The sequence below is a fragment of the Trichechus manatus genome, unplaced genomic scaffold (genome assembly GCF_000243295.1).
Source record: "Trichechus manatus latirostris isolate Lorelei unplaced genomic scaffold, TriManLat1.0 scaffold00066, whole genome shotgun sequence".
Taxonomy (NCBI): Eukaryota; Metazoa; Chordata; class Mammalia; order Sirenia; family Trichechidae; genus Trichechus; species Trichechus manatus.
Genome location: NW_004444002.1, coordinates 14634843 through 14647216, shown reverse-complemented (window position 1 = coordinate 14647216; position 12374 = coordinate 14634843). Strand labels below are relative to the sequence as shown.

The window sequence follows — 12374 nt, the reverse complement described above, 5'->3', positions numbered from 1 at the left end:
TAGTGACACTATAGGACAAGGAGAACTGCCCTATAGGGTTTCCAAGGCTGTAAATCGTTATGGAAGCAGACTGCTACATCTTTCTCCCACAGAGCAGCTGGTGGGTTCGAACTGCCAACCTTTTGGTTAGCAGTCGAGCACTTAACCACTGCACCGTCAGGGCTACTGGGCCTTGAAGGATAGGTAGGTATTCCACGGACAGAAAAGGGCATTATAAACTGAGGGAATCTGTGAGCAAAGGCATCAGAGGCCTGAGCCCGAGAATCTATTGGCAGGCCATTGCTTGGGTAGGCCTGTTGTTGTTCGCTGCTGTCAAGTCTGACCAGTGATCCCATGTACAATGGAATAAAACACTGCCTGGTCCTGCACCATCCCCATGATCAGTTGTGGATCAAACTATTGTGATCCATAGGGTTTTTATTGGCTAATTTTTCAAAATACATTGTCAGGCCTTTCTTCCTAGTACGTCTCAGTCTGGAAGCTCTGCTGAAATCTGTTCAGTATCACAGCAATGCGCAAGCCTCCATTGACTGATGTGTGGTGGCTGACATCAGGTTGTAGGGCAACTGGGGAGAATTCTTCAGGCCTTATACTTGTAGGGAGGGGTCCTATGGATGCTCCACTTTATTCTTCCTTTCTGAACATCATTACAATTTTGAAAATTCTATCTCTAATGAATCTCCAAGGGACCTGTGAAAGTTACTGACAGTGCGTCCTCTTTTCAAGGGAGAGTATTTTGGGCAGCCAGAGCTGGTTAAGCTGCCCCAGGCCCCACTGTCTTCCACAAACGGTGAGATTATTGGGCTAGAGTATTGGGTACATCAGAAAAGGATTATGGAAACAAAGAAGGATTTGGACTTGATTCTGTAGGTACTGCTGAGACATTGAAAGGTTTTAAGCAGAACATGGTTTAATGGGCAAAATATTGAATGATGCGGGAAGTATCAAAAGAAGATGAAAGGAATACGGAGTCACTGTACCAAAAAGAATTGGTCGACGTTTAACCATTTCAGGAGGCAGCATATGATCAAGAACTGATGGTATTGAAGGAAGAAGTCCAAACTGCACTGAAGGCACTGGCCAAAAAGCAGGCTCCAGGAATTAATGGAATACCAATTGAGATGTTTCAACAAACTGATGCAGCACTGGAGGCGCTCATTTGTCTATGCCAAGAAATTTGGAAGACAGCTACCTAATCAACTGACAGGAAGAGATCTATATTTGTGCCCATTCCAAAGAAAGGTGATCCCATAGACTGGGGAAATTATCAAACAATATCATTAATATTACAGGCAGTAAAATTTTGCTGAATATAATTAAAAAATTGTTGCAGCAATACATTGACAGGAAAATGCCAGAAAGTCAAGCCAGAATCAGAAGAGGACATGGAATGAGGGATTTCATCACTGATGTCAGATGGATCTTGGCTGAAAGCAGAGAATACCAGAAAGATGTTTACCTGTGTTTTATTGACTATGTAAGGCATTCGACTGTGTGGATCACAAAAAATGATGGATAACATTGCAAAGAATGGGAATTCAAGAACACTTAATTGTGCTCATGAGGAACCTGTACATGGACCAAGAGGCAGTCATTCAAACAGAACAAGGGGATACTGTGTGGTTTAAAATCAAGAAAGGTGTGCATCAGGGTTGTATCATTTCACCATATTTATTCAATCTGTATGCTGAGCAAATAATCTGAAAAGTTGGACTACAGGAAGAAGAATGGGGCACCAGGTTTGGAGGAAGACTCATTAACAACCTGCATTATGCAGATGACACAACTTTGCTTGCTGAAAGTGAAGAGGACTTGAAGCACTTACTGATGAAGATCAAAGACTACAGCCTTCAGTATGGATTACATCTCAACATAAAGAAAACAATAACTGTCACAACTGGACCAATAAGCAACATCACGATAAACGGAGAAAAGATTGAAGTTGTCAAGGATTTCATTTAATTTGGATCCACAATCAACATCCATATAAGCAGCAGTCAAGAAATCAAACGATGTATTGCACTGGGCAAAACTACTGCCAAAGACCTCTCTCTTTAAAGTGTTAAAAAGCAAAGATGTCACTTTGAGGACTAAGGTGCGCCTGACCCAAGCCATGATATTTTCAATCGCCTTATTTACATGCAAAAGCTGGACAATGAATAAGGAACACCAAAGAATTGATGCCTTTGAATTATGGTGTTGGTGAAGAATATTGAATATACCGTGGACGATTGAACAAATTTGTCTTGGAAGAAGTACAGCTAGAATGCTCCTTAGAAGCAAGGATGGCAAGACTTCGTCTCACGTACTTTGGACTTGTTATCAGGAGGGACCAGTCCCTGGAGAAGGACATCATGCTTGGTAAAGTAGAGGGTCAGCGAAAAAGAGGAAGACCTTCAAAGAGATGGACTGACACAGTGACTGTAACAATGGGCTTAAACATAGCAACAATTTTGAGGATGGCACAGGATCAGGCAGCGTTTTGTTCTATTGTACATAGGGTCGCTATGAGTTGGAACCGACTTGACGGCACCTAACAACAATAACAACAAGCAGAGCAGTAACATGGTCACATACGCCTTTTAGCTAGACCCCTCTGGTTGTTCTCAGGGAAATGGTTTAGACAAAGGCAAGAGTGAAAGGAGAGAATCCAATCGGGGGCTACTGCAGCAGTCCAAGCCAAAAGTAATGGGGCCTAAACAGTCTGGAGTGCTGAGGATGGAGTGGAGAAAGAGATGGTCAATAACCCAAGTCTCAGAGGTAGAATCAACTAGCCTTGGGTACTCCTTGCATGTGTGTTCGTGTGTGTGTGTGTGTGTGTGTGTGTGTGTGTGTGTGTGTGTGTGTGTGTGAGAGTAGGGAGTGAGATAGGGGAGTAGTCAAGGGCGAACTCCTACCAAGTGCAAAGAGAGAGGACCCTTCGTGTGAATCTCCAGTTTTCTCAAGGGGCGGAGGTAGGGGAGTGGAGATCAGAGGAAACAGAAGGAAGAAGTTGCAAGCACAGAGAAGGAAGAACCCCCGACCCCAGGCCAGGTGGCAACAACGAGGCCCCGCCCCCAGCCCCGCCCCTGGCTCCACCCCTTCCCCTTCTTCCCACAGAAGCTCATCTTCGAGGGCGGAGAGCGGTGGCATTTGAGTCCTCCGGTATCCCAGCAGGCAGTGCAGCCTAGAGACGCTGACAAAGGACCGGAGGAGCAGTCGTAGCTGCTTTCCGAGGAGCCGGTGTTACCGAGGTGAGAGTCCCCCACCGTCCCGTCACCCACTTCCTCCGACTTGGGGCAGACGTGGAAGTTACGTTGCGGAGAGACGCGGCAAGGACGGCCCAGCGCCAGCCCCGGCTCGCGCGGGCTGACAGCGGCTACGGGCACGGGCGGCGGCGGCGGGGGGCAGGCAGCGGGGGGCAGGCAGCGGGGGGCAGGCAGCGGGGACCTGGCTGCCCGTTTCTGATCGTCAGCGCCCGCTGCCCGCTGGAGTGGGGCTCGCCCCTGCCGAACTTCCCTCGGTGGCCGCCAGACAGAGTTCGTTTGCCCCGGGATCCAGCTCTAGGGACAACTCTTGGGCGGACGTTGCTAGCAGGGCTGGGGGAGGGAGGTTGCCTGCCTGTTCGGGGTGACACCGTCCTTGCCCTTCCTCCTCCGCCCTCCAGCCCAGCCGGTCCCCCCCTGCGAGCAAATGGAAGGGAATCGGCGGGGCGGGAGCCAGGCGCCCCAGAATGGCTTGGGCTCTGCGCTCTGCCTGGAGGGAGATGGCAGTGGGGTGGAGAGGCAGGGACGGCGGAGAACGCTTCCTTGGAAGATTGGGATGGGGGGTTAGGGAGGTGTCAGGGGGTGTGGGGCCTGAATCCTCCCAGCTCCCTGGACCTCCGCACGGATCCTGATGGTTGCACCAGCTGCTCGTTGTAAACAGGCTCACATGACCGGTTTCTCATGGAGCCGGCCGGTGTGGGGAAGAGGGCTGGAAGGCTGGGCCCCAATCTGGTGGAGTTGAAGTCCTGGGACAGACAGTTTCATACGCCTCCCCCAGCCCCCCACCCCAGCCCTTAATCTATACTCCGACATCTGGCTTCTCTGGACTGAAGTAGCATTTCTGCCCCAGTAGAATCGGAGGAACCTCAGATCAGGGGAGCGAGAGGGTAAATATTAAGTGAAAATGGTCCCGGATCTTTGATCTCTGGGGGACATAAGAGAAAGATGGAAACTTGAAAAGTAGATCTGTTGGATCTTACCCCAAAAGTAGTCTTGTTCTTTTGGAATGCATTGGGATTTTAATAATGTGAGTTCCAGAGGGGGAAAAGTCGACTTTTTCAGGCAGGACACACATGGGATTTAATATATTCTTGGTGATAACAATCTTGTCCACATTTCCTCCTAGTGCTGGGAAATCTCTTTGCCTATCAAATATTAGATACAGGATATTAAATAGGGAGTGGACACTCACTTTTAGATTACATATATATTTAGTATAAAGCAGTGGGAAATTTGAAGAACAGGAAATGGCCAACTGTGTCTTTCAAGTTGCTCACGTCTTCATACCAAAACAGGATGCAAGATTAAATTAGTTTTTGAAGCATTTCTAGAGCTCTCAGAAATAACAGATGTTTACTCAAATATCAGGATATTTGAAAACTTGCAATCTTTCAAATCTGTGAGGAGTAGTTATGGTAGATTCCTTTTACATGTAATATATAATAAAGTGTAGTGGAAAATAGGTCCCATTCATTATAAAGTTATTCCTTTGTACGTAAAGACAGAAAATAGAACAAATAGTTTATAACAGAATGCATATGTTTTCCCCCTCTTTTTTTTTTTTAGTTTTTTTTTTTGTACTTTGGATGAGGGTTTACAGAACAAATAGTTTCTCATTAAACAGTCAGTACACATATTGTTTTATGACATTGGTTAACAACCCCCCAACATGTCAACATTCTCCCTTCTCAACTTTGGAGGACCTTTATTTTTGGTGAAAATAAACATAGCCAAAGATACACCATTTCAAAAATTTCTACATGTACAGTTCAGTGACATTGATTACATTCTTCCAGGTGTGCTGCTATTCTCACTATCCTTTTCCAAATTATACCATCACCATTATCTTCAACTCACTGTCCCCTAGGCTTCCCATCAAATCTTTTGAGTTGCTGTTGTCAATTTGATCTCATATAGATGATTTTTTTTTTGTACTTTAGATGAAGGTTTACAGAACAAATAGTTTCTCATTAAACAGTACACATATTGCCCTGTGACAATGGTTAACAACCTCACGACATGTCAACACTGTCCTTTCTCAACCTTGGGTTCCCTATCACCAGCTTTCCTGTCCCTGCCTGCCTTCTAGTCCTTGTCCCTGGACTGCTGTTCCCCATTAGTCCCATTTTGTTTTCTGGGGCTGTCCAATCCCCGGCTGAACAGTGAACCTCGGGAGTGACGTAAATTGTTAATGTGCATTTTCTTCCCAGAATTTTGATTTTTTTCCTCATAGGCTCTTTACCTTAACTCCAATTTCTGAAAACATAAAACAATTAAGAAACTACAAGAACAGCTACCCCATCCCCTAGTAGCCTAATTAAGTAATTGCTACTCTCTTCTGTTTTGAACAAAGTTTAAGGTGGAAAATAGAGAAATTTTAAATCTTGTCTAACTTAAAAGAGTAGATTATCAGTGTTGCTCCGAATCTTGTTTTACTACCTTATAGTATTCTGGAGAACCTCGCCTTCCAATAAATACATTGTGATCTGTTCTTTGAGACCCTCAGTTTCCTCATCTATAATACAAAGGTTTTGTTTTAATCTCTAAGGTCCTCTCTAGCTCTCAAATTCCAGAAAACAATGCTGTTTTAAAAAATTTCATTGTGGTTAAAATATACAAAACAAAACATATGCCATCTCAACAATTTCTACATGTACAATTCAGTAACATTGATTCTACAAGTTGTGCAAGCATACTTGCTATCCTTTTCCCAATCTTTCCACCACCATTAATGTAAACTCAATGCTCCCTAGGCAAAAACTCCCCTTTCCCTCTTCCTTCCACCCCTGGTAATCATTTGTCATCTTTAGTTTCTATACATTTGCTTATTTTTCATGTAAGTGAGATCATACATTTGTCCTTTTGCGACTCACTTAATTTCGCTCAGCATGATGTTTTCAAGGTTCATCCATCTTTATGGCTGACTAGTATTGCATTTTGTGCATATATCCATTCATCTGTTGTTGGACATTTCAGTTTCCACCTTTTGATTATTGTGAGGAGTGCTGCAATGAACATTGGTGTACAGGTTTCTGTTTTCATTCCTTCTTCCGGGTATATACCTAGGATTGGGATGGCTGGTTCGTATGGTAAAATCAATGCTATTTTTTATTGGAAACTATTCTTGCACAAAATAAATTGGTCAAATAAGCCGAGATATTGGTTTCAACTAAAAGAACATCCAGAAAATAAGAGGTCCAGAGTTGTAATAGAAATAGGAATTGTACCCTGCAAAATTCTCACTAGGTAAATGTAGCCATATAGGTTGACCTGTATTGACCTGTCTCTCTCCTCCATCAGGAGATTGAAGTTCACCTCAGCTAAATCCTGCCTTCACAAAAATGGAAGTACCATAGCACTCTACCTGACTTTGTTGACTTTCAGAGCATAGTACAAAATCTGATTCTTTCACTCATTCCAACTTTTTCCTGGATTCAAGTGGGCCATGTGATTAGTGATGAAATTAGAATGAAAAGGGGGAAAACTCCAGCAGAGTCTCACTGTAGAAGTACCTTCATTAGATCACCAGCCTGGATTTCAGCCTTTCAGGGTTACCCATCAAACCTATTGCTGTCATAGGGACCCTATAGGACAGAGTTAGATATTTAATTTTGTCAGCACATCCATAAATGATCAGTCATCCTTGTGACTCACAGTAACCAGACTCACCAAAGAGTTGTATGTTAATATGAATGCCAATTTGTTGATTTACAGTGAGAAATAGAATCTCCAAGCTGACCAGAAGACTTGTTCTTGGCAATATGGGAACACAGAGATTGCGCTTGACCTCCCCTTTTTATAGGGTCTATGCAGATCACTTCTTTCTTCAAGCACCTAGCAAGCAGTTGATACATTTGACAAGGTTACAGCTTTCTTTTATATGAAAAACACTTCAGTCACACCTTTTACGTGGATAGGTCATCTTACTGAATTTGGGTCACTTCTGAAACATCTCTAAAATCTGTTTCCATTCCTACTGCCTTAGTCTAGGCCCTCATCATCTGTCCTTCCACATTCATCCAACAGTTATTTTTTTTTTTTATTGTAACTACTCTGGTGTCAGGTGCTGTGCTTGATGGGTCTAGCAGGAAAAACAGTGGCGCCTCATCTCCTACTTCAAATTTGATCTGGGCAGTTCCCTGCTTAAAATCCTTCAGAGGTTTTCCATTGCCTACAGCAGGGATTCTCAAAGTTTTGTGTGCGCCAGAATCCCCTGGAGGGTTTGTGAAAACACAGATGGCTGGGCCCCACTCCCAGAATCTCTGATTCTGGAGGTCTAGGGTGGGAGCTGAGAATTTGCATTTCTAACAAGTTCCCTGGTGAAGCTGCTGCTGCTGGTCAAGGACCACACCTTGAGAACCACTGACAAAAAAGAATCAAGTCTCAGCCCCCAAACTTGTCTCCAATTTACCTTCCCAGATTTAATCTTTTGCAACTCCCCACTATAAAGGGACTCTCAAAAATGAGCTTTGGCAATGCACATGGTTAAAACATAGCAAAAACCAAACAACTACACATGCTATTGTTTAACCATGTGCATTGCCACAGCTCATTTTGAGAGTCCCTTTCATGCCTCTACACATACCCTTCCCTTTTCCTGGAATTCACCCTCCACTCCACCCCAGCTGCAAACTCCTCTTTGTTAAGGCTGACTGTTACTTTTCTTAATGCCCCCGGAGCACTTTATAGCTACCAATATTTTAACACTTGTCACATCATATCCTTGTAACTATGGATATCTGTTTTTCTTGCTATATAGTTCTTGGGTGGCTGAGATATTGTTTTCATATTTTGTCTACATTTCCTGGCATAGTTCTTGGTATATACTGACTGCTCAGTAAATGTTTGTTGAATGAATTTGTGATTCCAAAACTTCTGAGAGTGCTGTATATATAGCAACATATATATTTCATGTAATGAATTAATATGGATTTTGCTGTAAGAATTGCACATACATCTTGAAGTAACTAAAGACGTATTGAGATGTTGTAAAACAAATATTGGAAATCACTAGTTTAAAAGAAAAAGAAGCTTTTTAAAAGTATTTCATTAATAAAGGCACATCACTATCTTGAAGTATATCTGTATGATCATTTTGAATTTCAGTTTCATTTCTTTACAGCTATGGAGAGTAGCCAATTAATAGAGGCTTAGAGTTTTTAGAGCCCCTATTAAATTATTTTCTGTAAATAGGGTGAAGATGTCATAACTTAGATTTTTAAAGTTTTGATGCATTTTTTATCCAAGTAATAAATTCAAATAGTTCAGTAAAGCTTATAATGAGAAAAATCCAGCTCCCCACCCCATCGCTCCTTACTTTTAACTCATCTCTCTGGAAGTAGCCATTGTGAATCAGAATATGAAATGTTTTTAAAAAGACATCACTATAAGGGATTTTTTTTATTTTTATTGTACCTTAGGTGAAGGATTACAGAACAAATAGTTTCTCATTAACAGTACACATATTGTTTTATGACATTGGTTAACAACCCCACAACATGTCAACACTCTCCCTTCTCAACCTTTTTTTTTTTTTTGGTGAAAATATACATAGCCAAAGATACACCATTTCAAAAATTTCTACATGCACAATTCAGTGACATTGATTACGTTCTTCCAGTTGTGCTGCTATTCTCACTTTAGATGAAGGTTTACAGAACACAGTAGTTTCTCATTAAACAGTTAGTATACATGTTGCCCTATGACAATGGTTAACAACCCCACTGCATGTCAACACTGTCCCTTCTCAACCTTGGGTTCCCTATCACCAGCTTTCCTGTCCCCTTCTGCCTTCTAGTCCTTGTCCCTGCACTGCTGTGCCTCATTAGTCCCGTTTTGTTTTATGGGGCTGTCCAATCCCCCGCTGAACGGTGAACCTCGGAAGTGACTTCACCACTGAGCTAAAAGGGTGTCTGGGGACCATACTTTCAGGGTTTCTCCAGTCTCTTTCAGGTCAGTAAACCTGGCCTTTTTTGTGTGTGTGTTAGAATTTTGTTCTACATTTTTCTCCAGCTCTGTCCAGAACCCTCTGTTGTGATCCCGGTCAGAGCAGTCAGTGGTGGTAGCCGGGCACCATCTAGCTGTACTGGACTCAGTCTGGTGGAGGCCTTGGTAGCTGTTATCCGTTAGTCCTTTGGACTAATCTCTTCCTTGTATCCTGTTCTCTTCATTCTCCCTTGCTTCCGAAGGGGTGAGACCAGTGGAGTATCTTAGATGGCTGCTCACAGGCTTTATAAGACCCCAGACGCTACTCACTAAGGTAGAATGTAGAACATTGTCTTTATAAACTGTGTTATGCCAATTGAGCTAGATGTTCCCCGAGACCATGGTCCCCACAGCCCTCCGCCCAGCAATTCAGTCCCTCAGGGAGTTTGGATGTGTCTATGGAGCTTCCATGACCTTTGCTTGTACAAGTTGTGCTGGCTTCTATAAGGGATTTTTTTATCTTAAAATGTACACTACTCAACTTTTACATCTTGAATATGGCATAGCCTATCACTGTATATCATTTATAACACTCAGTTCCATTAGTAAGATATCAAATTATACCAAAAACCTAGAAAATGTATAAAAACAAAATTGCCTAATAATAAGCAATGATATAATGAATATAAAGTGAACATTATAACATCACTTGTGAAAGAGTTGACTTTAAGAACATAAACAAACTGAACCAAACCATATATGCTGCTGTTGAGTCAATTCCGATTCGTAAGGACCCTATAAGACAGAGTTGAACTGCCTAATAGGGTTTCTAAGGCTGTAAATCTTGATGGAAGCAGACTGCCACATCTTTCTCTCAGCTGGTGGGTTTAAACTGCTGATCTTTTGGTTAGCAGCTGAGCACTTAACTACAGTGCTACCAGGCTCCTTAAGAACATACCAGCCATTCAGAATCCTAGTAGATGATACTAGAAATTCAAAGAGGAAGATCTGAGTTTATAAATTGGGAAGGATAAAAGAGGGTTTAATGCTATCGAGACTAAAGCGAAAGAACTTGCTTGTAATAGTTTCGTGTTTAGTTGGTCATTGGCAAGTGCTGTACCCAGTGTGGAGGAAGGAGATAAACCTTGTACGCAGATAAAAGGGGGTGGCCTGCAGGTGGAGCTGGAAACTCTATCAGCGTAAAGAGGGACAGGTAGCAGGTAGTACACTGTAGCCAGGCAGATGGGTCACTAGTTTCTGGGGAAGGCTGTTTTTTCGAATTATCCTTAACTGTGTTCAAACTTTGAACCACTTCAGTGCAAGAATCCTCAAGGAGCTTCTTGCAGCATCCTCTTTCCAAAACACCACCACCACCAGTTTCCGTCAAGTCAGCTCCAACTCATGAGACCCCATGTTTGTCGGAGCAGAACTGCACTCCACAAGGTTTTCATGGCTGTGACCTTCCAGAAGCAGATCACCAGGCCTTTCTTCTGAGGTGCCTCCGGATGGGTTCAAACCACCAGCCTTTTGGTTAGTAGTTGAGCACTTAACCATTTGCACCACCCAGGGACTCCTCTTTCTGAAAACAAAAAAGCAAACCAAACCTGTTGCTGTTGAGTCAGTTCCTACTCATAACAACCCTATAGGACAGCGTAGAACTACGCCATAGGGTTTCCAAGGCTGTAATCATTATGGAAGCAGACTGCCACATCTTTCTCCCATGGAGCAGCTGGTGGGTTCGAACTGCTGACCTTTTGGTTAGCAGCCAAACATTTTTAACTGCTGTGCCACCAGGGCGCCTTCTTCCAAGAAGAAAAAAAAGGAAGGGTAAATGTCTATCAAGGAGCCTTGGCTGCTAACCGAAACGTCAGCGGTTCCAACCTACCAGTGGCTCTGCGGGAGAAAGACCTGGTGACCTGCATCATAAAGATTACAGCCTAGAAAACCCTATGGGGCAGTTCTGCTCTGTCATGTGGGGTCCCTATGACTTGGAATTGACGTGACAGCAGGTTAACAACAAATGTCTACCAGAGTAAATCAGAATACACTTTTAAAGTGGTTTCTATGCAATTTAACAGTCCCCAAGTTTCAAATCTGTAGTGGTGAAAGATACCGAAACTCCCCTGTTTATCTCACAGTCTTATCTTTTTTTTTTTTCCTGTTCAATCCAAAATGAGGAAAAAGAAAATATTTACACTTTGGGGCACTGGTCTCCCTTGACTGGCAGTGAAAAGCATGTGTGAAGATGTCAGTCTGTTTATGCCTGTCTTTGTGGAGGAGTAGTTTGCAAAGTGGTCACAAGGTGGTGTGCACACATAAGGTTTCCTTTAGAATGTCACTTAACGATTGCTGCCTGTGTGCATTTGGTACAGAGGAAAAGGACAAGGCAGTTTCCTGTATCACCAGCTCCCATCTGCACTGTTTCTCTGTAAGACCAGGGAGATGAGAGGGGGACAGGAAGGGATGGAGGGGGCCGCGGTTGGAAGTGCTGATGATCTCTGCTCTCCTTTTCCCCATGGCAAGCAGCCACCTAAGATTTACTGTTCCTCTTCATTGGCATCCTTTGCCTGTCTCTTCCGGTAAAAGTGTGTTCAGCTATGGGAAGGAATGTTCTCCTGTGGTGGAGACAGTATTTAGTGGACACCTGTAGGTTAGTTGAGAAGTTTAGTGCCTGCTGAGTACCCATTTTGAGATGCAAAAAAATATATATATATATGGCATTATGCCTGAAATCTGATTGGGAGTCAGAATTAACCCACACAGAACAAATGTTAAAATAGTCAATCCATACAGTAAGTATTTAAAATAGTATAATAAAATTGATGAGGTCTACGAAGACCAGAGTAGTTGAGGAAGGCTGCGGGGAGGTGGAACTTGAATTAGGCTTTAAAGAAGGTGTAAAATTTTGGTGTGCAGAGAGGAAGAGGGGGGCCAGCCTCAGTTATTCATGCCCTAATTAATAGTTGGAACCCTGGTGGCTCTGTGGTTAAGCACTCCACTACTAACCAAAAGGTCCACAGTTTGAACTCACCAGCCGCTCTGTGGGAGAAAGATGGGGCAGTCTGCTTCCATAAAGATTACAGCCTTGGAACTCCCATAGGGCGGTTCTACTCTGTCCTATAGAGTCGCTATGAGTTGGGATTCAACTCAGGGGCAATGTGGGGTTTTTTTTTTTTTTTTTATTGTGCTTTAGATGAAGGTTTA

General features: G+C 43.1%; 1 protein-coding gene across 1 annotated transcript in view; it reads left to right on the top strand.

The window, feature by feature from the left end:
* Positions 1-3094: 3094 nt before the first annotated feature.
* MOSPD1 (motile sperm domain containing 1) overlaps positions 3095-12374 on the top strand; it is a 28115-nt gene continuing 18835 nt past the window's right edge. The window contains exon 1 of the mRNA XM_004379646.2: positions 3095-3233. The gene's annotated coding sequence lies outside the window, so the exon portion shown is untranslated. The remainder of the gene's footprint in view (positions 3234-12374) is intronic.